Raw genomic sequence first — 27,399 nt, 5'->3', positions numbered from 1 at the left:
ATCTTTCAGCCGTTATCCCGGGTTTCGGTCAGGTTGACGCTGCGGCTGCTGGGGCTGATGGCTTCCTGCATCCTTCTGGTGCATCACGCCCGGTGGCCGATGCGGGCTCTGCAGTGGGACCTGAAGTTTCAGTGGGCCCAGCATCAGGGCAATCTGTCCGACCATGTCTTGATCTCAGAGGGCACTGCAAGACAACTGCAGTGGTGGCTTACGGACCGCGATTGGGTCAGAGGCAGATCCCTCTCCCTTCCCCAACCGGAGCACGTTGTTGTGACGGACGCGTCCCTCCAGGGCTGGGGAGGCCACTTAGGTGAGGCAGAGATCAGAGGCATCTGGTCTCCGGCGGAGTCCCGGCTCCATATAAACCTGTTGGAGCTCCGGGCGATTCGTTTGGCACTGAAAGCATTCCTCCCCTTTGTCAACGGGAGTGTAGTGCAGGTGTTCACGGACAACACCACCGCCATGTGGTACTGCAACAAGCAGGGCGGGGTGGGGTTGTGGACCCTTTGCCAGGAGGCTCTGCGCCTCTGGCAATGGCTGGAACGTCAGGGCGTGACTCTGACGGTTCAACACCTGGCAGGTTCTCTGAACGCCAGGGCGGACGAACTCAGCCGTCGGTGCTCAATGGATCACGAATGGCGTCTGAACTCGGACGTGGCGCAAGGCCTCTTTCGGCAATGGGGAGAGCCTTGGTTAGATCTATTCGCCGCAGAAGAGAACGCGCAATGTCATCAGTTCTGCGCGTTGGAATTTCCAAGACGGCACTCGCACGGCGACGCCTTTTGGCGCGAGTGGAGTTGCGGTCTGTTATACGCCTTTCCGCCTATACCACTTCTGCCCAGAGTGCTGAAGAAGATCAGGCGCGACCGGGCCCAAGTCATCCTTGTGGCCCCGGACTGGGCTCGAAGGTACTGGTATCCCGAGCTACTCAGCATGTCAGTCGGTCCCCCGATCCGCCTGCCCCTTCAGGAGGACCTTCTGTCGCAGCAGCAGGGGACGGTTCTCCACCCGAACCTGTCAAGTCTCCACCTCCATGCTTGGAGATTGAGCGGCGGCAGTTGAGGCCATTTGACTTGCCTCCTGAAGTCTGTGATGTAATTCTGGCAGCCAGGCGTCCCTCCACTAAGTCGGTATACGCCTGTCGGTGGAACAGATTTGTGGCATGGTGCACAGCAAAGGCTGTGGATCCTCTCTCTGCCCCTCTTTCGGAGGTTCTTCTGTTTCTTCTTTCTCTTTCCCAGCAGGGCTCTGCTCTGGGCACTATCAAGGGCTACCTTTCTGCCCTTTCAGCCTTCTTGAGGCTTCCTGATCAGCCTTCTTTGTTCAAATCCCCGATTGTAACTCGATTCTTGAAGGGCATCACTCACATGTTTCCACCTGTTCCGTTTGTGATGCCTCAGTGGGACTTGAACCTGGTTCTAACCTTCTTGATGTGTGCTCCCTTTGAGCCACTTCATTCCTGTCCTCTCCGTCTCCTGACTTTAAAGACGGCCTTCCTGGTTGCCATCACCTCTGCCAGGAGAGTGAGTGAGCTCCAGGCTCTTTCTGTCAAACCTCCTTTCTTGTCCATTCATCCAGACAAGGTGGTTCTGAGAACTAGACCTTCTTTCCTGCCCAAAGTAGTTTCTGCTTTTCACATCGGGCAGTCCATCACTCTCCCCTCTTTCTTCCCGCCTCTGCATCCTTCAAAGGATGAAGAGCGGCTCCATCGTATGGACCCAAAACGTGCGCTTTCATTTTATATGGATCGCACATGCCAGTTCCGGGTGGACGACCAACTGTTTGTTGGCTACGTGGGTGCGAAGAAGGGACGGGCGGTACATAAACGGACCATCTCTCGGTGGGTCGTTCTGTGCATCAAAGCGTGCTACTCTTTGGCTCGAAAGGAGCCTCCTGTTGGGCTGAGGGCCCATTCCACTCGGGCCACGGCGGCTTCTACTGCCCTGGGCCGGGGAGTCCCCTTGCAGGACATTTCCCAGGCGGCTACGTGGGCCTCGCTGCACACTTTTGCGAGGCACTACTGCCTGGACAGTCAAGTCCGGAGGGATGGCTTCTTTGGCCGTTCGGTCCTCCAGGACTTTCTGGTGTAGGATTGTATTGGTTCGCAGACCCACCACCGGGGTTGGTATTGCTGGGGTATCTATTCCAAGGTAAGGAATCTAATACTAACCTGTTTCTTTCAGATGAACAAGTTACTTACCTTCGGTAACGATATATCTGTAAGAAACAGTAGTTAGTATTAGATTCCTTACCTCCCCACCCATCCTCCCCGTTCTGCGAACTGATACCTAGGGTTAAGGACATCCCTTTCAGGGCCCTAGTTTCAAATGGCACCAGTGTTGGTTCTCACATGGCTCTGCGTGTTCTCGCGCGGAAAAGCTGTGTACAAAGAACTGACGTCAGCGCGCGGAGGCGGCGTCTATATACTCCAGCGACGTCATCACGGTGCACGACGCCGACGACGGACGCGGAGCCGCAGGGGACGCCTGCAGACAACGCCTACCGACGCGCAGGGGTACTGCTACGCAAAAGTTTCCGGATCCAGACTGACGCCTGGGGAATATTCTAAGGTAAGGAATCTAATACTAACTACTGTTTCTTACAGATATATCGTTACCGAAGGTAAGTAACTTGTTCATCAGGTAAGCAGAAACTGAGTATTATACAAAAAGGCAGCTTATTCAAAAGACGAGGGGGTAAGATCCCAGGTCACTATCAAAAGGGGGGGTTTCAGTCTTCCCTTACCTCGACGACTGGTTGTTGAAGGCGGGCTCGCCCCAGACAGTCGTCAACCACCTCCAGTCTACGGCCGACCTCCTGCACCTGCTGGGGTTCTCCATCAATGTGCCAAAGTAGCACTTGTGTCCCTCTCAGAAGCTTCTCTTCATCGGAGCGGTATTAGACTCTGCCCAGTTTCGGGTGTATCCTCCCGAACAGCGGGTTCGGGATATTCAGGCTCTGATTCCAATCTTTCAGTCGTTATCCCGAGACTCGGTCAGGTTGACGCTGCGGCTCCTGGGGCTGATGGCCTCCTGCATCCTTCTGGTGCATCATGCCAGGTGGCGGATGCGGGCTCTGCAGTGGGACCTGAAGTTTAGTGGGCCCAGCATCAGGGCAACTTGTCCGACCATGTCTTGATCTCGAGGGCACTGCAAGACAGTTGCAGTGGTGGCTCACGGACCGCGATTGGGTCAGCAGCAGATCCCTCTCCCTACCCCATCCGGAGCACGTAGTTCTGACGGACGCGTCCCTCCAGGGCTGGGGCCACATCGGAGAGGCGGAGATCAGAGCCCTCTAGTCTCCGGCGGAGTCCCGGATCCACATCAACCTTCTGGAGCTGCGGGCGATCCGGCTTGCACTGAAGGCATTCCTCCCTCTGTCCGGCGGAGTGTAATGCAGGTGTTCACGGACAACACCACCGCCATGTGGTACTGCAACAAACAGGGCGAGTGGGGTCGTGGACCCTATGCCAGGAGGCTCTGCGCCTCTGGCAGTGGCTGTAACATCAGGGCGTGACCCTGGTGGTTCAACACCTGGCAGGTTATCTGAACGCCAGGGCGGATGAACTCAGCCGGCAGTTCATGATGGATCACGAATGACGTCTGAACTCTGACGTGGCGCAAGGCCTCTTTCAGCAGTGGGGAGAGCCTTGGTTAGATCTCTTCGCCACAGAAGAGAACGCGCAATGTCATCCGTTCTGCGCGTTGGAATTTCCAAGGCGGCACTCGCTCTGAGACGCTTTTTGTCATGCGTGGAGCTGCGGTCTGTTGTACGCCTTTCCACCTATTCCACTTCTGCCCAGAGTGCTATAGAAGATCAGATGCAACCGGGCCCAAGTTATCCTTGTGGCTCCAGACTGGGCACGAAGATACTGGTATCCCGAGCTACTCAGCATGTCTGTCAATCCCCCGATTCACCTGCCTTCAGGAGGACCTTCTGTTGCAGCAGCAGGGGACGGCCCTCCACCCGAACCTGTCCAGTCTTCACTTACATGCGTGGAGATTGAGCGGGGGCAGTTGAGGCCATTTGACTTGCCTTCTGAAGTCTGTAATGTGATTCTGACAGCCAGGCGTCCCTCCACAAAATCGGTATACGCCTGCAGGTGGAACAAATTTGTGGCATGGTGCACAGCTAAGGCTATGGATCCCCTTTCTGCCCCTCTTTCAGAGGTTCTCCTCTTTCTTCTTTCTCTTGCCCAGCAGGGCTCTGCTCTGGGCACTATCAAGGGCTACCTCTCTGCCATTTCCGCCTTAAGGCTCCCTGATCAGCCCTCTTTGTTCAAGTCCCCAGTTGTAAATAGGTTTTTGAAGGGCATCACTCATATGTTTCCTCCTGTTCCTTTCTTGGTGCCTCGGTGGGACTTGAACCTTGTTCTGACTTACCTGATGTGCGCTCCTTTCGAGCCACTTCATAACAGTCCTCTTTGTCTCCTTACCCTCAAGACTGCATTCCTGGTTGCCATCACCTCTGCCAGGAGGGTGAGTGAGCTCCAGGCTCTTTCCTCTCAACCTCCTTTCCTTTCTGTCCATCCCGACAAAGTTGTGTTGCGACGCGACCTTCTTTCCTGCCCAAGGTAGTCACAGCCTTCCACATCGGTCAGTCCATCACCTTGCCCACCTTCTTTCCGCCTCTGCATCCCTCGAAAGAGGAAGAGAGGCTCCACCGTCTGGACCCAAAACGTGCGCTCTCATTCTATTTGGATCGCACACGCCAGTTCTGGGTGGATGACCTTACTCTTTGTTGGTTACGTGGGCGCTAAGAAAGGTCGGGCGGTGCACAAGCGGACCATCTCTAGGTGGGTCGTGTTGCGCATCAAGGTATGCTACTCCTTGGCTAAAAAGGAGCCTCCTGTTGGGCTGAGGCCTCATTCCACTCGGGCCACGGTGGCTACTACTGCCCTGGGTCGGGGAGTCTCCTTGCAGGACATATGTCAGGCAGCTACGTGGGCCTCGCTGCACACGTTTGCAAGACACTACTGCCTGGACAGCCAAGTCCGGAGAGATGGCTTTTTCCGTCCTTCCATTCTCCAGGACTTTCTGGTGTGATCATTGGTTTGCAGACCCACCACCGGGGTTGGTATTGCTGGGGTATCTATTCTAAGGTAAGGAATCTAATACTAACCTGTTTCTTTCAGATGCACAAGTTACTTACCTTCGGTAACGATATATCTGTATGAAACAGTAGTTAGTATTAGATTCCTTACCGCCCCGCCCTTCCTCCCCATTCTGCAAGCCAATAACTAGGGTTAAGGTCAGCCCCTTTCAGGGCCCTACTTTCATGGCACCAGTGTTGGTTTTTATCATGGCTCTGCGTTTCTGGTGCGGATAAGCTATGTATAAGAACTGACGTCAGCGCGCGAGGGCGCCGTCTAAGTACTCCGACGCCATCCCGGCGCCAACGACGCCGATGACTGACGCGGAACCTTAGACGACGCCTACCGACGTGCAGGGGTACTGCTATGCAAAATTTTCCAGATCCAGTTTGACGCCTGCGGATCTTCTAAGGAAAGGAATCTAATACTAACTACTGTTTCTTACAGATATATCATTACCGAAGGTAAGTAACTTATGCAACGGTACCAAGGGCCACGCCCAGCCAATGGATGGGACATTCGATGAAGATATAATTGAACACACATTGGCTTACATTTGCTGTAAGTTTAACAAAAAAAACAAGACAGAAAAGGGAATCAACACTGTCACTGTGGCGGAAATTCTGCAATACAAAAATAAACATGAAGCCAACAGCACCCAAAGAGGCAATAACACAGTCTTCAGAAAAGCTCCCACCTTATGGTCTTTCTCCATTCTGCCAGTGGCAGGATACCAATATCCTGTCAGAGTTCCACCTAAAGAGGTGATACAAAAATCACGAGGGAACAAGACACCTTTCGGAACCCACCCCTAAAACTCCTTGGGTCGGTCCAGAACCGGACCGGAGAGACAGACTTATAAAGGAATCATTTGAAAGAAGAAACTGTAGCAAACAATTTTTATGTTATATGCCATTTCCTATGGGGTAAGACTCTATATCAATATAGTGCACATGACAACGTAAAAAAGCAATAATAAGTATCACAATTTTTTAAATAAAAATATAGTCAATTTATTTATATTTTTCTCTTATCTGTATCATATATATTTTCTTTTATAGTTAATTCAAGATATTTATGACATTTTATATAAATGTAATCAACAGTATTCACAAAGAAAAAAACATGCAAAAAAGACACAAATCAACATCAAATGACTAGATGGATTAAGGGGCTATTGAAGTAGGCAAAGCGGTGAGTTGGAACACTACGCGCCTTTCGCTACTGCCTTCATCAGGAGACTGTCATTTGCAATAAAACATTATAGACAACACTGAAAAGAAATATAAAAAACGTGTGTCAACAATCAATTATGTACACTATTACTATACAATATTTACATATAAGTTTACATTGTACCCCTAGGCATGGCCATTATTTCAAACAACATGACAATGGATCTAATTCTTCATTTTGAAAGAGGCAGCTAAATGTTCTATACTCATTTTTAAATTGATACTAGTATTTAGAACTGAACAATAACAGTTTTACATTTATAAATTAGATATACATTTCGATTTTTAACTGATACTTGGGTGTTTAAACTGCGGAATGCTAGATCGTACTTTTGTACATGGACAAAGCGACGAAAAATTGCCAAAAGACAACTCATTTTTACGTGCTCATCAGATTAGAGCCCTATCTACAATAGAGAGAAATAATAAAGTGCTGAAAAGAAAAAGGAAGAAAAAGGTTACAGGATAAGAAAAGAAAATAGGTCCAGGTGATAGATTGTACATATCTAAATATGTAGTTTTTCGGCTGTTATTTTGGTTGCCAACTTTGGAGGTCTAAGGTTTAAAGAGAGGACAAAACAGAAAATCGAATGAATTAATGACTTACTTTGGGGGTAACCGAGGTGAATGTAATATTTTTTTATATATATAGCTTGAACGACTTGTCTTTCTCCTCAGGTGCAAGAGAATCACCTCGATGGATATCTAAGAATAGATAGCAACTTATTTAAACACTGAAGTTTGTGCTCCCATTGGTGTTTTACCATAAGCCTTATTAAATATATAAGGGATAATTTACCAATATCGTATCTTTGAACGTCAAACGTGATATCGTTTCAATGGCTGTGACGTGTAGGCATCCGATCAGCTACGTTGCCAGTCAGATTTTGACTAATGGATGTGATTTCCTATGTAGATAAAACATATGGATGCCTGTCTTTAGCGATATCTATTGATTGCAGGAAACGATATAGCCACATTCTGTTCAGTTAAAAAAAAATGTTATATTGACATATACCTTAGATGAAGTATTGACGGGCGTCTTTTAATAATTAATTACCGGATGCCATAGTATGTAAGGGCCATCCTTGAAGCGTAGGGATCTGAAAAGCAGATGAACAGAAAAAACTATATTTAGAGAGTGAGGATCTCTGGGTCGATATACGCCTAGACGCCTATGTTGGAAATCTTACCTGAACAATTTCGCAATTATTCTGCGTAATGATTCTCCGGGTTTCTGTAATGGAGATGACGCCAACCGTATTCGGATAGAGTGACGAACAACGCAACAAACACTGGTCTATATATATGCTTATCAAGGTGGAGAATTGGAAACCGGTGTGAATAACACTCGAGGTAGATAGTTGCTCGTATATTGACGTCACCGATGGTTCATTGACACCACGACCGCCATAGATATAAAAAAGGGACTCAGTTAATATCGTACATGTATTGACTTATAAAAACCAGGGATGATTTATATTTAATGTATTAGTGAACGCGGGACATTCCTAAGATCAAAAATAAAAATAAAATGAGTCTTAGTGCAGATACTAAACGGACCTATGATGTGTCCTAATCATAAAAAGAGGACAAAAACCTGTCGCCATATTTAAAGTGAAAAAGGAGAGATTGCCATATTATAATAGACTAAACTGCCTATTAAGAATTGCTAGATACTCAGAATTCAGTTTAAACACTTATATCCACTTAGAATGTCACTTTTGTGGATAAAAATGATATAATCAAGTAATCATTATATATGAAGGTATACAAGTAATTTACATATACAATGATAAGTATTGGATGTTATCAATGAACGACATGGAGCGTATAATTTAAATAATTGCATGCTCCCATGGAATATCTAAATTCAGCCCGTTTGCCACAGTGTCTAGAGTAAAAATCCTCGTTACTTATAGTTTTTTTCGGATTTTATCTGGGCAGAGTCCTTCTCTTGTTTGTATATTTTCCAAGACAAACCAATGTAAGTCTTCTGGTAAATGTCCATTTTCTACATAGTGAGATACTAACGGTGCACACATCTTTTTTGTTCGCACTGCTGATTTGTGCTCAGTCATTCTTTTCCCTATGCCACGCGATGTTTCCCCCACGTAACCCTTGTTGCATGGGCAAATTAATAGATTTATAAAGGAATTACAGCACACCATTAGACAAGCAGAACGCTCTAAAAGCCCTGCTCCCCTTCGAGGACAATGAACTATAGGACATGTTGTTCTTAGACTGGGAGACATTTCTGCACAGACTTTGATAGAGGTAACTGAGGAATGGATGAAAAAGAAGGATGGGAAAGGGAAAGGTACATTGAGGCACCACAATATCATGAACTCCCAAATGAGTTACAAGCTGTTTGGGGGAGATGAGTAGTGGGAAGACAGGCCTAATTGGTACAAATAAACAGTACATTAACTAAAGATCATATCTTTTCCGCCTGCATCGTCCGCTGGGGTCATTAATGGCAGTAAGAGACATCCAAGAAATTGAGAGTAAGTCAATTCTAAAAAAGAAAAGTTCAGCTCTAACACTTATAGAGGTGATAAAATATAAGGAGGGTAGATACTGTTGCCAACCCTTCTCAAATGAATTGACTAAAACAAAAGGGAAGAAGCAATGGCCCGACAAGGGTCTGTTCAACCTATTGATAGCAACTGCCAAAGATTGTATACGGCAGGGATGGAGTAACCCAGAACCACCCCTATATGCAAATGTGCCTTGCAGTTTTGGAGGAGTGTGCTATAGACAAGAGCAGGCAGAGAGGGCACTGCTAAGTTGATTAAACATAAACTTGAAAAATCAAGCACAGAAGGGGTATTTGTGGCCGCACCACAATTGGCTGTCACAGCTCCACTGCAAGGGCAGACACCAGGAGGGCAGCCAGTAAATAACATGAGAAAGGGACAAGGTGTTTTTTCTGGAGACCAAAGGCCATTGACGGGAAGAAGACAAGGTGGATATAGGGTAGGACAACAATGTTATTATTGTTGCAATATGGGTCATTTCGTGAGGGAATGTAGAGTGAAAAACAGCAATAAGCAAGCGTTGGGATGGATCGTTACACAGAGGCAGATAGGGCCACAAAATATGCAATTGGCTCCCCAACCACAAATAACACCGGGTTCCCCGCAGGTCCCTCAGGTTCAGTGGACTACACAACAGAGGTAAATTCCACAGAATATTCCATTGATTGTTAGAAATACTACGGGAAAGCCTGCACAAGTCCAGGTGGATGGGAGGAGTAATGATACAGGGAGGTAATTCCTTTTCTGCGCAAACCCAAATGTCTGGAGGGACGCCAACTAACAGCTATTTACAATGAGAAAACCCAGAGACAACCATTATGTGTCCAGTACTGTTGGTAATCCACAGATCAGATGAGGAACCCACTGATACAGTAGCCATAGAATGTCATAACTATCGTTTTTTTATCAACACTGGGGCCACTAAATCTTGTATAAAGGTGGGATCACTACCACTTTCTCACAAGTCAGCAGACACACAAGGGTTTCCTGGGGCAGTCAGGAGTTTTTTTTTACTGAATCTTTGAGCATGACAATAGGAGACACGCAGATTGAAGGACCATTGTTATATTCCCTAGAGGCACAGGTCAATCTTGTCGGAAGAGGCCTGATCAGTAAGCTGAATATGACCATCTCTTTTTTTTGGAAGATGGGTCGATGGTATGTTACACTTCTGGTATGGGTAGGATGTTGTCAATCATAGCTCATGAGGACTTGGGACAACAGATCAGAGCAATTCACGTTGTTAAAGATGCCTTCTTGCGTGATATATATATGTGTGTGATATGTATGTTTTGATAGCGCATACACCTGCACTACTGGCGAAAATAGTGCAGATACCAAAATAACTATTGTTTAGACCAGAGAGTCCTCTGGATCCCATAGAAGAACCTTACATGGTATTAGAAATAATGGCCCTTGAAATAAAACCATGATAGTCATTATAGCTTTTGAAGAGGAGACAAGTAACATGCACATCAGTAGTAATTACAGATCCAGAGGTCAAATTGAGAGCTACATCAGATGAAGAAATGTTTGACGACAGTTCATCAATTGAGACAGTGGGTATTTGATTATGCCAACCTTACTGCACCACTTTTGACTGCTCTAAAGAGTCCCATATCAATGGAAATAAAATACTGGCCAATGAAAGAGAGACAGTATTGCACAGCTGAAGAATTCAATCACAAATGCTCCAGTGTTAGGTACACCTGACGTTTGCAAGTCATTCTACCTATCCTGTCATGGTAATGGAATGACAATGATGGCCATACTGACTCAAAAGACATCCATGGGACACAAACCAATTGCCTACTACTGTTGGCTGCTAGATCCCATCATGAAAGGTCACTACCCATGTGAGCAAGCACTTGCTAGTACTACATTTACTGTTCAGAAAAGCACTACAATTTAACATGGTATGTAAAGCATGCTGTATTTGCTATTTTACAAAGCAGTAAGAGCACCTGCATAACTCGGAAGGCATCTGGGTACGAACTAATACTTTCAGTACCATCTGTACAAGTAGTTTGTTGTCACACCATTAATCCAGCAACATTCTTTGCCCTCCCAGTTACTAACAATGAGCAGGTACATGACACTGCTAATTACATACTAGAAGAGAGTATGAGAAGAGCGTATCCCAGGGGGCGTGTTGCTCTTTGTTGATGGGTCCACTTTCACAGATCAGGAAACTGGGATTAGACATTCAGGAGCAGTTGTTGTAAGAGCTGAGCAGCAAAGATCATCTGATACATTACAAATGATTTGCCAGATTCCACTGCCTTCTCATTTTTCAGCACAGGCGGCTTAATTAGCGGCCATCATTAAAGCATTGAATCGTGCTGAGGGACTAGAGGTTACTATTTATTCATATTCAGCATATGTCACCACCACTGTACATTCTAGCATTCACAGATAGGAAAGGAGGGGATTTCTTAAATCTGATGAGTGCCCCATAATTCATAAAGATTTAATGGCACAATTAATAGACGTTTTAACACTTCCATCTACAGTAGCAGTGGTAAAGAGTGCAGCGCACACCAATTACCAAGGTCTTATCTCTAGGGGTAATGCTCTGGCAGATTGGGCAGCAAATTGAGCAGCTAAAGCGTCCCTAAAAGATAATAAATATAGTGAGTGTACATTAGGTATGATGACAAGCAGGCAGCAGGATGTTACAGATTTACCACCCCCATATACAGAGACCGCAAAATAACATTTGTGAATTGCACTTCCACACAAAAGGGATCTGTGGAGCAGCGAGGGTGCATTTAGTCACCAACCAATTTGATTGATAAGCAAGAAAGTACAGGCAAGCCAGTAATGCCACAAGCTGTTTACGTCTCTATAGCAACTACATCTCCCAGCACACACCGCAAAAGAATATCCTCTTGCTACATCACAGCAGATTGGTTTACTCCACCACTATCTGAAACATTGCACAATGTGCTATATGTCAACAATATAGCCTTAAGACGACCTCAAAGGTGATCACCTCAACAATCCCTCACCCAATAGGTCCATTTAAAAATCTATATTTGGATTTTAGAGATATGCTTGAAGGATGCAACAATTACCTTATAGTAGTTGTTTGTCCATTCTCGCGATAAATTTAGGCAAGACCTTGTGTATATAATGATACTAAAGCATCAGTGTGGGATGAGAATATATCTAGATTAACTTGAGTATAAACACTTACAACTCTTCAAGCAGGTAGAAAACCTGTTTATTTATCTATGTATTTTAGGGAAAACACAACGGTCCTGGTGGGAAAGAATATAATTTGCAATGTGCCAAAATATAATACCGACATGCTTTGGGGCACATCCAGTCTAATACGTTTCTACTGGAATTTTGGTGAGTGGCTGTATACGCGACTCACTTGAGGTGAAGAGGCCTTTGCTCTTTGGTGACTGTGCACACTCCCACCTTGGTGATTTCAGGAGCTGACATCTGTGAACTGCATGACTATCCCATGAGCCGTCCAATGACATTGTTGCATCATAATCGGATGAGGAGAGGTGCAGAGTATTATGATACTCCAGCCTGGGAAGACGGTCTGCAAGAGCACAGGCTGCTGAACAAAGCACAGATCCTCGGCAGCACCCTTCCATTCGTTCAAACAAAAGCAACTGCGTGTTGGTTCCAGATAACTTGCTGGGAGTAAATGAAGGCCATAAATGCCACTGAAGATGGCTTTAATGCTATCATAAAAGAGCTACGAGCCATTAGAGTAATGAGCATGCAACATAGACAATTGTTGGACTTCATGGCGGCTATGGAAGGAGGAGTTTGTGCCAAGATTCAAACGGCCTGTTGCACTTACATTCCAGCCAATAAAATAACGGAACATTTATTAGAGGCCATACAAACTCTGCACACATTGCAAAAGGAGATGGTGGACAAAGAGGGTGCCCCCAACAAATGGTTGATGGTTTACTTGGAAACTATCATTTTTTTAAATTTTTTTATTTAATCTTTTTATTATTTCAAATCACAAACAAGACATGAGAAAGGGCCAGTACAAAGCACCCCACATTTCATGTTGAGATCGGACATGACAAATATGCAGCAATTAACAAAGCACACAATCCTTATTCCAAATCTAGCGCTTTAATGTCAAGCCCCTTCAATCAACATAGTGTCGCGCCTGAATTCAGGCTCTAAGTCCTTAACCAATGCCCTATACGTGGCCCCCCTCAATATCTATCAACTGCAAATCCCCCCACCCCATCCACTGGCGCTGTTGTTTTAAATAATAAGTGTTGTCAAGGTACTATTCACGTGTATAAGGTACTTACAGGTCATCTCATCCACTATACTAAGATTCATCATAACCTCCCATGCTTCAGGGACCTCCCCCTGCGCTAATCTCCCCCAGTTCAGAGGAAGCCGCCTGTTCCTGCTCCTCCCCCGCCGACGATACGGACTCTGAATCAATATCCACGTCCAGCATCCGGAGCTCCGCCACCAAAGCCTCCCACGCCCGCGCTGCCTCTAGCGCTTTATCACTATGGGATCCATGGGCTTGTTGCATTCTAATTGAACTCTCACTGCCCGCCCACATAAGTAGCGCTGCCTTCCATCTAACATAGCTAGGGCCAACTGCTGCCTTCCAATGTGACATAATTTCTCTCTTAGCTAGGATGAGCCCCAAGTCCATAAACTTGCTAGTTATCTTATTTTTACTAGTGTGCGGGAACCAGTGTAGCATGCACGCCCTTTTTGTCGTAGGGGATCTCTGTGTATAGTCATAATCTAGTGAATAGTCCCGCCCATGTACGTGGACCCCGGAGCAATCAAAAATAATCTCTTAAGGTGTCGAAAAATGCGGAACTGCACAGACACTTAAGAGACAATTAAAGACAGATAATGCAGCCTATATAACAGGCTACACTGTCCAGTACTTCAACTAGAAATTCCACCAAATATCCACAAACAGCAAAGTCTTTCCAGATTTCCCTTGCTTCAGCAGCAAAAACCCTCTGGAATGATAGAGAGGACGACATGGACAGACAAGCCCCATAGGCTGCCATTATGTGGCTCAGAACAGGATACTGTGCCTTTAAGAGAACTTTCCAGAACATCATAGTATCCCAGAATGCACTGCAAGTCCCTTTTACTTTCAGTTCTTTTTTCTGGCTCCTGCAAGCAGGACCCTGGAGCATTGAGCTCTCCCTTTTCAAGGGTTTATTGGTGATCTTTCACTTTTTGTTCAAGTTTGAGTGCTTTCCTAAAGTACTTTGGTGCTTTCTTCTTGTTTAAGCCTTTGGTGCGCTCTTTTATTGCCAAATATGCCTGCATTATTTGACAAATGTACTACAGAACTGGAGTTACAGGACAGAAACTACTCCTTGTCCATATCAATCTGCCGCTCAGTTACCCTACCGAGCGACCTGGTCACCTCCTCCCAGTATGTTCCCAGCCGAGGACAGTCCCACAACATATGGTTTAGGTCCGCACCCTCAGACCAGCATCGGGGGCATATCGCAGTATTGATTCGAAAATACTGATTAATTTTAGCTGGCGTGAGATATGCCCTATGTAGCACAAGGAATTGAATCAATTGATACCTGGCGTTTCTGGTTCTCTTCCATGCCCTTCTAAGTATGTGACCAGGCCGCATCCGGGATAGCTTTGTCTAAGTCTATCGCCCATTGCTCCCGCTATTTTTGTAACGGGTTAAGCCCTTCCCCTAATATTCGTTTATATAGACAGGTAATCGCCTTATACGTGCCCGCTGCCATCACCACGTATTGACACGCTCCGCTTATTGGTGGTTCAGAGAGGCCAGCACCCCAATGTTTTTGTAGGGCTGCAATCAATGCCGCGTGCATCAGGAAGTGACCATGCGGAAGGCCGAAAGACTCCTGCAACGCACTATATGGCAACAGTACACCGTCTGCATACAGGTCACCCACCATTTGTAGGCCCAATTCCTCCCATTCCGCCATGCCGGACCAATCGCCATTATGTGGCAACGCTGTACACATGCAGAATGGTATCTCGGGTGCATACGGACGCTGCGCCCCAATTCTGCTGTGAAACTGTTTCCAATAGTGTCTTAGGGTGCCCTCCACCATCGATAATTCGGCAGTCCTCAGTCGCTGCTGCAGTATCACAAACGATAGTACATGCCTCGGCACTTCTGGCATAGTCCCCCTCTCGGGTCCTCTAAACTACAGCGCCACCGCCTGAGTGAGGACCTGGAATTGCGCAGATAGATAGTATAATTCAAAATCTGGAGTAGCCAGGCCTCCCTCATCTCGCGGCCGCATCAGTGTATCCAACGCTACTCTGCGCCGGCCCGCACCCCAAATGAAGCTACCCACCGCTGAGCGGAGTTGTCGGAAGAATGCAGCCGGTATTCGTATTGGTAAGGTCCGAAAGAAATATAAAAGACGGGAAAGCGCCACCATCTTCAGGAGCGCGGCGCGACCCGCCACCAACAATGGCAGAGTCCCCCAGAACCGCATGCTACTCCTCAAGCCTCTCATCGCTCTCCCAAAATTGCCCTAGAGAAGATCCTCCTGTGTATGATACACCTACGTTCCTAAGTAAGGCAGGCATCTCAGCTCCCACGTCAGATCGGACGGCAACACTGGTGGGTCGCATGTACCAGACACTGGGAAAACACAGGTCTTTGCCCAGTTAACCCACAGGCCCGAAATGTCCCCGAAACTGTCAAGAAGATTGCGCGCCCCACCCAAGGTGTCCCCCGCATCTTCCAGGAACATAAGAAGGTTGTCCGCATAGAGCGAGATATAGTGATCGCGGCCTGTGAGCTGAAGGCTCCGGTACGCCTCCTGAGCCGAGCGCGGGCTGCCAATGGCTCTATCGCAAGAGCAAACAGCAGCGGGGAGAGTGGGCAGCCTTGTCTAGTGCCCGCCCCACTGGGTAGGAAGAGGAAACAGCCCTTCCCACACGAACTCAAGCCGTTGCTGATGAATACAGGATGTCAGTCCAGCGGACATATCCGGCGCCAAGATTAAACGCCCTCATAACCGAGAACAGATAGGGCCATTCCAAGCTGTCAAATGCCTTAGCAATGTCGACTGAAAGCACCAACGCTTGTCTCTGCCTTCAACAACCTCCATCCAAGATTCCTATCAATCTACGTATGCTACTGGCGGTATTGCGCGTCGGGATAAAGCCAGCTTGGTCTGAATGCACCAACCGCGTCATTAATGGAAGGAGCTTAGTGGCAAGCACACGGCTCAGTATTTTATAGTCCGTAGTGAGCATAGAGAGAGGCCTATACGCAGCTTGGTCAGTCAGCAGCTTCCCTGGCTTGAGGAGCGGTACAATGATGGCCTCCCTAGTAGAAGCCGGCAATATCCCCGTCGTCCTAGCCTCCTGGTACATCACCAATAGTCTGGGAGCCAGGAGGTCAATGTATGTCGAATAGAATTTGATAGGCAAGCCATCGCTGCCAGGCGTTTTGTTGCGCGCTAATTGCTTATTGGCGCAGCGAACCTCAGCCAATGTAATATCTTGGCCAAGAGCCTCTGCCTCCTCATCCTCAATTGCGGGCAAGTCCAAGCCCTCCAAAAATGCTAGAATATCCACTTCACCAGTCTGCAGCTGGCTAGTGTAGAGAGTCGCGTAAAAGGATCGAAATTGCTCATTGATATGATGTTGCTCATAATCCAGCCGTCCCGAAGGGGAGGCCAGCGCCAGAATAGGCACACACCTAGGGGCAGGGTCCGCAAGCCAGGCCAATAATGTGCCCACCTTGTCCCTCTCCGCATGAGCCACGAAAGCCTTGTAGTCAAAGCATCAGAGCCGCTCTACCCCCGCCGCTACCGCCTCCTTCCTTCCGAGTCAGAACCTCTGCACGCGTCCCGGACCCATCCGAATGAGCCCTCTCAGCCTTGCGTAGGGCCAGCTCAGCTGTCTCGATTTCCTGTAGAAGCATCTTCCTAACCCCCACCCACTTGGCGATTCAGATCCCGCGGACCACCACTTTGAAGGCGTCCCATTCTAGGGCCACTGTCGTAGCAGTGCCCGCATTTTCTGCAAAGTAATGCTCTACCCTATCGCTCAGCTCCGCACGGAAGACCTGATCCTCCAACATCTCAGGGCGCAGCCTCCAGTGAGGCGCTCTACCATCCAACAGAAGTTCACCAAAAGCGGGTTATGGTCCGATATGGTGCGTGTTAAATACTCGCTGTTGACTACTAGGGATGCCAGACCGGAACTACACAAAATAACATCCAATCGAACATGGAGGTCATGCAAGGCCGAATAACAGGAATAATCTCTGTCAGTCGGATGCTGCACTCGCTAGATGTCAAGAAGTCCACAATTGTCAGTGAGCCCGAACCCCAGCCAGCTTATTAATCGGGGCCGTGGATAGTGGAGGATGGGACCTGTCCATGGCTACATCGGCAACTGAGTTAAAGTCTTCCCCCCATCAATACCGGTATCGCGAAATAATCGGCGAGGACAGAGGACAAAGTCTCCAAGAAGGTCGTCTGTTCGACATTAGGAGCATAGACACTGCAGAGGGTCACCTCACGTCCATAAAGGCGGCCTCTAACCGCAACATAACGGCCCTCAGGATCTACCAGTTGATCTATCATTTGAAATGGGACCCCTGCCCTAATCCAGATCAGTTCCCCCTGTGCAAAGGCAGAGTAAGTGATGTAATAAAGCTGTCCGCGCCATCTGCGCTGCAGAGCCTGCCTCTCAGATTTAGTCAGATGTGTCTCTTGTAAGAAAGCCACCTGCGCGCCCCTACGGACCAGATAGGAATGTACTTTATACCTAAGCTGCATGGAGTGCAATCACCGAACATTCCAGGTTATACATTTCACATCAGGAGCCGAGCCCATAACAGTAATGCAAAAACCTGCTTAAGGCAGCCCCCCTCCTCCAGCTGCCAAGCAGTATCATCATTATACAAATTCACTTGGAAACTATCATGGATGTGAGGACTATATAAGGCCTTGTTGCCTGTTTTGTGATATTGCTGTTGATATTCAGTCTCATCCAGATAGTGATAGGATGTTGTAAAAGGGTAAGACAAAAGTTAGGGGGAATGTTCACTTCTAGATTAGTCAATAAAATGCAGAATGTTGAGGAGAAAGTATACACAGTAATGACTCTAAGAAAAAGGGAAGGCAAGAAGGTAGTTGGAAAATCAACTAAACGGGGCGATGTTATAATGAATGTAGAAAATGAAGAAGGCCTACTCTGGCCAATGAAAGCACCAGCAGAAAGACGTGTACAGATGTATGTGTTAAAGGAGAAACACAAACTTAAGCTGTCTTTGGTAGCATAATAAAAAAGAGGGCGCTGATGGAGTGAGGGGGGAGGGAGGTAGATTTGATCTTTAGTAGAATCGAGAAATATAATTGAGCACAGTAGAAAAGGAATGTCACAGACTTGCATTGAAGAATACGTATCTGAGAAAATATGTAGATGAGGCAGCACAGAGGTGCAGAAAAGGTGGAAGGTTAGGCCTTGACAGGCAGCTGATATTAGGAGTAGGGGGTAGATCATTGCTAGGCTTCAAGTACGAGACAAACCAAGGACATCGGTAGTGTAGAGGTGGTGTGCATGCGTTACTAATGATAATTCGTGCAACTGAATCACACTTCTTAGTCGCATTGTCCTTTTCTTTCATTCAGCAACAAAAGCTTGGCCGCTTCTATTGGGTAGTAATGGTAGCTGCAAATATCCAATGTGGTGGTTGATGCCTCTATCAGAGAAAGTCGCATTTAATTGATTTTTCATTGCCATCATCCTTTTTCAAGCATTTACAGTGTTATAGTAAATTTGAGGAACTTAGTAACGTTTGGTATGGAATTAAATGAATGCACTAAAGACATCTCATTTACTAGTTTCTTTTTTAGTAACATTGTTTTTAAAATAGGCTTTCATAAAAATGAAATGCCATTATATTCTTAGCTATACCAACCATAGACCTCACAGTATTCTTAGCAAGTCCTACTACTTAAAAACACATCATAAATAAATAACTACACATTCTCAAACAGACAAATACTACATTTATAGTTGTTTCTTTCATAGGGTTAAGAGTATTATCATATGTAATCCAATCTGTAAGACTATGGCATTTGTATTTACATACGTCACATCAAGTGTGACCTCGTGAGCTTTGCGTTTGTTGCTTGAGCAATGGTGTGCATTTCTGTTGTGTGACTAATAGAGTTACAATATTGTGCCCATTCAGTTTTAGCTTGTAACTGTACTTGTATTTGTTTTTTTAAGTGTATGTGTGTATATATAAATATATAGAGAAGTTAAGAACATACCTTTAACATTTTTCTATAGGAGTAATTGTCTTTTTTGACTTGTCAAGTTTTACATTTGCATTTCACTTTACTACAACTCAGGCAGAAGCATGAGCACTTTACATCAAATATTTTAATAGAGCATTCTAGTGAGTGTGAAATTCCATCACATTTCTAGTGAACAAAAAGCTATCACTATTCCTAGAAACTAACAACTTGCTTAGGAACTCGCAGACAGGCTTCCGCCCAGGCCAGGGCACTGACACCGCCATCCTGGCGGCAGTGGAGAAGGCCAGAAGCATTTTAGATACAGGAGGATCAGTGGCAGTGATCCTCCTGGACCTCAGTGCGGCCTTCGACACTGTCAATCACTAGGTTTTAATCCAGCGTCTGAGAGACATAGGAGTGAAGGGCACGGCCCTGAAGTGGCTCGCGTCATTCCTCAACGGTCGCTCCTTCCAAGTTTGGGAGAATGACAGCCACTCCCCTGCAGTCCCCCTCCGCTGTGGAGTACCGCAGGATTCATCACTAAGCCCGACGTTATTCAACGTATACATGTCCCCGCTGGAGGAGTTGGTCACCCCGTTTGGAGTGACGATTGACAACTACGCCGACGACACCCAGCTAGTGGTAACCCTCTCACACCCTAACCAAGAACCCTCCAATCTTCACAGCTGTCTTACTGAAATCCATGGTTGGATGAACACCTCAGCACTGAAACTTAACGGGTCCAAGACCGAAATCTTGCTGCTTGGACAAAAAGGGCCCTCTCTGCCGCCCAACATCTGGCCCGCCTGCTTAGGTGATCCCCCTGCTCCCAAAGACGAGGTTAAGAGCCTGGGTGTATGGCTTGAGAAAGATCTGACCTTCAGAACCCAGGCAAAAAAAACGGCGGGAATATGCTTTGGACTTCTCAGGGCATGCAGGAAGGTGCTTCCCCTGCTCCCCCCCACTTCCCGGAAACTGCTGATCCAGGGCCTTATTCTGTCTAGGCTGGATTACAGCAACGCAATCTACTTGGGAGCCCCGGAAGCTACATTCAACACCTTACAGAGAATCCAGAACGCTGCGGCCCGACTTCTTACTAACACCCCGGCCAGATCATCAGCAAAGCCAGCCTTGAAGCAATTTCACTGGCTCCCAGTCAGAGAGAGGGTGGTCTTCAAGGCCCTCTGTCTGGCACATAAACTCCTCCACAACAAAGGTCCACCCATTCTTAAAAACCTTATTATTCCCTACAAAGCTACCAGGTCACTCCGGTCATACCACGAGAACTTCATCACCGTAAATAAAAGCCCGGTCTGGAGGCCGCCGCTTTTCTGTAAACACAGCAAAGCACTGGAATAGTCTCCCCCGGAAACTGAGAACTGAACCAAACCTCCTCCATTTTAGAAAAACTCTGAAAACTCTCCTCTTCCCCTGATCTTCCCATCTCTTCCGCTGCTGCTCCCTCCTGACTGTATAGGTTCTAGCGCTGGGATGCTCACGGGTTACTACGCGCTCTACAAAAACCTTAAATAAATAATAAATACATTTCTGTCTCAATGTATCGCATAAGGACTTATCTAATAACATGCCACTTTATTTGAATCACTTTCTATCATTGAGACATTATATATGGAGGATTAACTCATTTGAGGGCATATTTTGCATAGATCTAATTGCTTCTTATGAGTCATTGAAGTTTAGGGTACTTTACCATAACTGCATGTGCACTTTACATTAAGCAGCTTAATAGAACAATATAGTGAATGTGACACCTTTACATGACTGTCTCAATATATTGCACAATAACTCATTACTTTATAATAAGTGCTTTAATTAAAACACTTTATATCATGGAGACATTATATGTGGCAGTAGTTTTTAAGCACATGGAAGAGAAGAACTTTAACATTTTAATTATATAATGTAGACCAATGCATGAAATGTGTGCAAAATATCGTTTTTTTAACCCCTTCGATGCTTGTGACAGAACCATTCCGTCATCAGTCACGGCTGAGCTGTGCTGATGACGGAATGGTTCCGTCACGACCACACCCTGTTCTGGAATGTCCAGCACAGGGGAAAAATTCAAGTAGCAGTCAAGGTGTTAACTCATAGTCTGCGTATTATTTTCAGCAAGCAAGGCATAGATAACAGACAGTCGGCCTACTGGACATTACTGATGCCTCTAAAATAGGTCTCTAATGAGGTGAATCTTAGCATACAAGATTGTTTATTGAAGTCATTACAGTGCAAGGAGAGATAGAAGAGAAGGAGGTCAAACATTGTCACAGTATACTTTAAACATATTGCAGGCTATACTAATAAGAGAGCTACCAGGAAATACACCGCTCCACCACACGTTAGGCAAGCATCATGCAAGCTACATTGCATATCATGTGTATTGTCTGCATTAGGCTTTGCAAAAGGCTGGTAGATCCAAGAAAGTTTGGCATTTTGTAACCGCGTCGGACAGGTCATAACCCTCAGGGACATAGTTGCCTAGATAGTTCATCCTGCAGTTGAGTGTGTCCATGGGAGCAGGAAAGAGGGAGCCTTCCGACTTCTCATACTCATGTAAAATAAATTTCAACAACATAAAAACAGGTCAAGAGCAGCAATCAAGAAGGTGGTAGAAGGGCACGGGGCAGCTCTTGCGTATCCCAGAGTATTGAGTCTCCCATGGTCATGAATGTAGGGGTGATGGGATACATGGAGGTGTCTTACAAGCGGCGGACTAGTCAAAGAGTTGGAGTGGGTGAAGCCGCACAGGGCTAAAGCAAGTGAATTCTCTGCACATTAGGAATTGAACGAGGGGCTTCCAAAGGCGTTGAAACTGTGTGTGTGTGTGTGTGTGTGTGTGTGTGTGTGTGTGTGTGTGTGTGTGTGTGTGTGTGTGTGTGTGTGTGTGTGTGTGTGTGTGTGTGTGTGTGTGTGTGTGTGTGTGTGTGTGTGTGTGTGTGTGTGTGTGTGTGTGTGTCAGAGTGTGTGTGTGTCAGAGTGTGTGTGTGTCAGAGTGTGTGTGTGTCAGAGTGTGTGTGTGTCAGAGTGTGCAAGATGACCTCCATGGCCCAGATGTGGGCAAACCATTGTGACATGGGAGGAGGGGTTTTCTTTTTTTCTATCTTAGTGCAATGAGCTGGCGTGCTTCAAGTAGAAGATAGCTGATGAGTTTCCTGTCAGCGTGGGTCATCACACGAAGAGCTGAAGGCCGAATGCCTAGAATGACTTTGGCATATGAGGACGGAATGAGGAATCCCACAACCTCCTTAATATGGCCAAGATATTTTTCCAGTAGGTTGTGATGACCTTACATGTCCACCATATATGTTGGAACCCCCCACCCTTTCGCACCCACAGTGCCAGCAGCAAGGGGATATGCCCGGGAAGATGGCATAGAGACATGATGGGGTGAGGTACCATTGAAACATCAGTTTGCAATCTGTTTCCCTGAGTGAAAGACTGTGATATATCGTGTGCATGTCCCGCCATAGGGTCTCCCATTGCTTAGACGTAATCTCCGTCTGCTCAGAGGCCTGCCATGTCGACTGATGGGAGTGTATGCGCGGGGTGCTGACCACTACAAAACCTGTTACGTGTTGGATATGAGACCTTTAGAACCCACGAAGGCATGGAAATGTTTCTCGAAGAGGGTGTATGGTCGCGCAGCCACAGTGAGGAATGTAGAGCCCAATGTCGCAGTTGGCAATATTGTAGTTGGGAAGTGTCTGTGAGTTGAAAGTCCGCCTTGCACTGTGTGAAAGATTTTATATTAACTCCCAAGAATAGATCACTAAGCGCCCGGCATACCCCCCTCGTGCCACTTGCTGAATGATGCGGGAGGATTTGGCGGATGGAAGTCAGGATTGTGTGCAATCTGCATGTTTATGGAGGGGAAGGAGGTCAGGCCCCTCGTAGGTGCCACGCTGTCCCAAATATCGAGTACTGTGCGGCTGTGCATGGCAATGTATGCATTTCGGGGTCGGGCTTGTTTTGTCCCACAGCCGGTGGTATGCCACTGCTGTGTCCATGTGGAACCAGTGTTTATCCCGAACCACCCACTCCGAAATGTATCGCAGGTGGGCGACCCAGAAGTATTCTAGTAGATTAGAGCAAGCTATTCCCCCTCTCCCGTGGGAGCATTTACAGTGTATTAGATATACGGGGCTGTTTGCCATTCCAGATAAAAGTACGCACATCGCTTTGCAGCCGCAAGATTACGTCATGAGGGATTGGCATAGGCAGCGTTTGAAAAGAGATAGAGGACTTGCGGTAATATATAAATTTTAACGTTCACACATCAGAGCCAAGATACATGCAGAGACTTCCATCTCTGGAGATCAGATAAGATAGAGTGGCATAACGGATGCCAGTTAGCTTGTAACCAGATGGAGAGCATGGAGGTGATATTTTTTATTTATTTATTTATTTTTTGCAATTTTTAAAGCGCTACAAATTACCCGTAGGTGTCTCGGCGCTGAGGCTAAATCTAAAATAAACCAGTGATGAATCGAAGGGACAATAGTAAAGGATTTATGTATCGTGTCGATAAGAAAACAGCCGAGTCTTTAGCTGCTTTCTAAAAACTATTAAAGATGGACTGGTCTTTATGTTGAGGGGAAGGGAGTTCCACAGTTTAGCTGCTGCTATGGTGAAACACCTATCTCCCCAGTTAACTGTCCTTGTTCTAGGAGTTTGAAGCATGTGAGCTGTGTTAGAGCGCAACGTTCTAGGGGTTGCCAAAGGTTTAAAAGAACTTCTCAAGAATTTAGGTCCTATGTCTTTTATTGCCTTATAGACAATACAGAGAGTCTTAAACTTCGTACGGCTTCTAATTGGAAGCCAGTGCAGTTGGTCTAGATGACTGGAAACCGAGCTATATTTGGGAATCCCCAGAAGAACTCTGGCAGAGGCATTTTGTATTAATTGCAGTTTAGAAATAACCTTTTTTTGGGCATTGAGGAGGAGTGCGTTGCAATAGTCAATGTGCGAAAACACCAGTGTGGATATTAGTGTTTTTCCCGTGGCTATGGGAAGGTACGGTAGTATTTTCTTTATTTTCCTTAAGATGTTAAAGGAAGATGAGACTACCGCATTCGCATGGTGATGAAAGAGGAGCTTGTTGTCAAATATCACTCCCAGATTTCTGACTTTGCTAACAGGTTGTGGTGGAGTTCCCAATTCCTCAGGCCACCATGAGGGAGACCACAAAGGTTGAATCTTTCCAAAAAGCATAACTTCCGTCTTGGACGAATTGAGTTTTAAGCAGTTGGAGGCCATCCAACTGCTAATAGCCCTCATACCATTCTTGAAGTTTGCTGCCACAGTGGGTCCGTCCTTATGTATGGATAACACCAACTGGGTGTCGTCAGCGTACGTTGTCAGATTGATGTTATACTCTTTTATTACCCTTTATTACCTATTGAGGCCCAAGTATTTGATTTGGTCATGAGACCACTGAAATGGGGTCAGGTGCTATTGCGCCAGGAACTCTTGGTGGTGGGTATAGCCAAGTTAAGCACAGATAATTTTGTCATATTTATCTGGAAGCCAGATGCTTGCTTGTAGGCCCAGAGGCAGTCCACCACGCCGGGGAGGGAGGTTTCAGGCTGAGTCAGTGTGAGAGAAAGTCATCTGCAAATAGGCTAATCTTGTGTTGCTGTCCTCCGAAGGGAACACCTCCAACAACGTCCGAGTCGCAGATGACTATGGCTATAGGCTCCACTACCAGCGTAAACAACAGGGGGGCAGAGAGCACCCCTGTTGTGTGTCTCGCATTATAGTGATGGCTTCTGTTAGCTGTCCATTGACCCAGATTCTGGCCTCTGGGGCCATGTATGAAGCCATTGTCTGAGAGATCATTCCTGGGCCTAGGCAGATCTTCTCAAGGACCACATGCAAGAAGGACCAGTTAACCCTATCAAAGGCCTTCTCTGCGTCTAGGGAGAAAAGGCATGCAGGAAAGTTATGTTGATTTTCTTTTTCCACAAAGTGAGCTATTCGGCGGATGTTGTCCACACCCCGATTGTGGCAGATGAAGCCAACCTGGTCCGGCTCAATAGGGCTGGAGGGTAGCTCTCCAGTCATTGCAGCAGTACTTTGGTGAATAGCTTAGCGTCTGTGTTGCGTAGAGTGATGGGGCGGTTGAAAGAGCAGGAGGCTGGGTCTTTGCCTGCTTTGTGAATGAGGGAGATTTTGGCAGAGGCCATCGTGGGCGTGAGTCCCGAGGTGTAGGAGAAGGAGTTAAACGAACCAGATGGTCTTGCAATTCAGGCATGAATAACCCATAAAAGGTGATAGGGAGGCCATCAGGACCAGGTGTCTTACCGATGGGAAGATCACACACCGCGGTCTTCAGTTCCTCAACAGTAATCGGTTCGTCAAGAAGGCTAGCGTGGCAGAGGGACAGCGGATCCCATTTACAGACATCCAAGTATGACCGAATCATCTCCGGGACGGTTCTTCCAGCGAGTAAAGATTTTGGTAATAGTCATAAAAGCTCCTACGCTTGTCTCCCTCAGCCATCACCCAGCTGCCATCCTCTGACCTCAATTTAGCAATATGCGCCTTGACGTGCAGTTAGCAGAGCCTGCGGGACAAGAGCCTACCTACCTTATTGCTTCCCTCATAGTAGGGCCAAAAGCGCCTTTTGTGCCTTTCCTGTTCTGAGTGTACGAAGTTGGCCTCTCAGCAAATCCAGTTGCTGTTTTGTCCGATGGGAAGGGTTGACCTTATCTTGCTGTTCTATTTGTTCAATTTTGGCGGTGAGGTTGGCATTAACTATCCTGGATTCTGTTATCCGCGCAGTTGCGATGGACGTGATTGTGCCTCGAACTGTAGCTTTGAAACCATCCCAGAGAGAGTGCGGTGACAGGCCAGAGAGATCATTGAGAGAGAAGTATTCAGTAATGCTTTTCTGGATTTCGGCAACATCGTCCGGGTCCCGTAAAAGGTATGGCGGTAGACGCCAGGGCGGCTTGGCATTGGGCAGGTGACCGGTACCCACCCAAGGCAATTCTACATGCGCATTGTCCAAAATAGAGATATCTGATATGTCCACGGTGCGAACGCGACGGAGGAGGGAGTGCGTGACAAGATATGGTCTATGCGGGAGTAAGAGGAGTGAACATGAGAAAAAAAGAATAATTCCTTGTGTCAGGATGCTCATAGCTCAGACATCGATCAGACCCAGGCTCCCCATCTTGTGCTTGAGTTGTAATGACAGCTCCTGTGTTTTGGAATGTAGTTCCGCTACTGTCAAGGGCGGGATCCCACACCCGGTTAAAATCTCCTCCTACCAAAATGTCTCCATCCACCCCCTCCAGCTTCTCACTCAAGTCCCATCGGAGGTAAATGTACTGGGAGGTGTTAGTGGCTTAAATATTGAGGAGGGTCAGCTTCCATTGCCCCTTAAGGAGATGAAACGTTAGATATCGTCCTTCTCTGTCCCGCACCACCCTAGTAACAGATGTGTGGAAACCCGCCTTGCATAGAATACCCCCACCCAGGGTCTTTGAGGTTGTGTATGCCCAGAACCTCTTTGGGTAGCGCAGGAGCGCCATGCAGTGACAGTCTGTTTGTAGTAGGTGGGTCTCCTGCGGAAGGAAAACATCTGGGTCATGCTGTAATATGTATTGCCAAACCTGTTTGCATTTATTGGGAGAGTTAGACCCCGAACATTCAGAGATATCAATTTAAGGTTTCCCATCATCTGCCTGGGTGCCTAAAGGGGGCATCAAGGGTGCTTGTACATAGCGGACAGTGCCCGTAGCTCCATGTCCCACCTGTGGCCTTAGTGTATGATGGAGGTGCCCACCCATGAGAAAGATTGACCTGTGAGAACAGAGTAAGAAAGGAACAGAGAACAGTCGGAGTGAACAATGGGCTAACCAGGCCAAACAGGAACCTTCACACCGTATGCACACCAGCAAACCTTGCACCAGGCAGGCTAGAAGGGTCATCCTCCTGGAGTGGTGGTCGTCGGGGTGGCCGTTTAGGAGCAGACCGGGTATTCTGTGAAGGGCTGGGCTGTGTTTCTCCTCCATGCCTCTGGGCCCACCGCAGTGCAGACAGTGAATCCCATGGTGAAATGATGCGAGGAGTGTTCTCCAGCCGCACCTAGGGGCAAGGGCTAGTTCACAGGGAGCTGGCTGTGGACCGTGCAGGTGACGGGCCCCTTCAAGGCTCCGGAGATGTTGTATAATGTCTCGTTTGGTTTCCTGTTTCTTACGCCTGGCATTTGTCGGGGTTTTGCAACCGGACTTTGGTCCACATTGGTCGTAGGC

General features: G+C 46.9%; 1 protein-coding gene and 1 pseudogene across 3 annotated transcripts in view; both read left to right on the top strand.

The window, feature by feature from the left end:
* The window catches only part of NEDD4 (NEDD4 E3 ubiquitin protein ligase), a 1,992,497-nt gene that overhangs the window by 967,664 nt on the left and 997,434 nt on the right, over positions 1–27,399 (top strand). The gene's annotated exons all lie outside the window — the stretch shown is intronic.
* On the top strand, positions 12,343–18,153 carry LOC147733771 (uncharacterized; annotated as a pseudogene).

The sequence above is a fragment of the Lissotriton vulgaris genome, chromosome 2_1, assembly GCF_964263255.1.
Source record: "Lissotriton vulgaris chromosome 2_1, aLisVul1.2, whole genome shotgun sequence".
Classification (NCBI taxonomy): Eukaryota; Metazoa; Chordata; class Amphibia; order Caudata; family Salamandridae; genus Lissotriton; species Lissotriton vulgaris.
Note: the sequence above shows the minus strand (reverse complement) of the source record. Positions and strands in the feature narration are given on the sequence as shown.